Consider the following 1,234-nt stretch of genomic DNA (forward strand, 5'->3'; position numbering starts at 1 on the left):
AGAGTGCATGCAAAAAGGACCTAGATATTTCAACTGGCATTAAAATTTTAATGATGAGTGGCCCCAATTTCAGACTACCAGACCTGAAATTGGCTGGAGAAGATACAAAGTAGCCATAGAAAAATAAAGCAATCTTTTCCTTTCTTTCTTGGTTTTAGAACATGCACTTCGAAGATAACAAAAATAGGTTTTAAAGGCCATCAATGAAGTGTTTAAAATGCACAGAAACTCAACAATAAACTCAAATCTCAGTCATGTGGTTTTATTCTAGAAATCAATGAGTATTTTTCCATGTTTAAGACTTTTCTTTGATGCAGCTTCGTTCTAGGGCTCTGAGATTAAAAATAGCCAGATTAAAACCCTCGGGGGAGGTTTATATATGTTCCCCCTTGCATTCTATAATTTGGAAGGTGGGGCGAATTGGATCTTTCCTAGGTCCATTTCAGCAGCGCCTGTCTCTGCAGGCAGTCTGTTAAGGAGGGATGTGGTCTTAAATTGGCAGAGATCTTTAAATAGCTTATCCTGGGAGAGTCCGTCTGTCAGTTACTGTAGCCAAAAAACAACCAGGGGCCCTAGCTGGTTTCACTCAGTGGGGAGAGCATCGGCCTGCGACTGAAGGGTCCCAGGTTCGATTCCAGTCAAGGGCACATGCCCTGGTTGTGGGCAAGATCCCCGGTAGGGGGCGTGCAGGAGGCAGCCAATCAATGATTCTCTCTCATCATTGATGTTTCTATCTCTTTCTCCCTCTCCCTTCCTCTCTGAAATCAATAAAATATATTTAAAAACAAACAACCAAACAAAAAACCACAGACTACATTAAGTCTCTCCTTTTTTCCCTTTTCCTCAGTAGTTCTACACCCACCTGTTGGCATTTCCTGCGCCTCTGCTAACCCCGCTAAACTGGGTGCTGTCAGCGACACAACATCTGGCTTTCCGGGAGCCACGGGGGGTGTGACGGGAAAGAGGGGCCACTCGCCATTCTGGGGACGTCAAGGACCCCCAGTCCGCGTTGGGGTCGCGCGACGTCGGGGTGGGCGGGGCTGGCACAGGTGTCCCGAGAGGCGGGAAGAGCCACTCGCGGAGCCCGAGGCGGCCCGGGCCAAATCCCGCGGGAACTGCCCTCGGGCGGTGTCCGGAGCCCCGCCCCCAGGCGCCCACGCCCTCCGCCCCGTTCCCGGTTGCCATGGAGACTAGACCCGAGGCGGAAGAGCTCCTCGAGGCGGAGGAGGCGTAC

This window comes from Myotis davidii, unplaced genomic scaffold (genome assembly GCF_000327345.1).
Source record: "Myotis davidii unplaced genomic scaffold, ASM32734v1 scaffold235, whole genome shotgun sequence".
In the NCBI taxonomy this organism is placed as follows: domain Eukaryota; kingdom Metazoa; phylum Chordata; class Mammalia; order Chiroptera; family Vespertilionidae; genus Myotis; species Myotis davidii.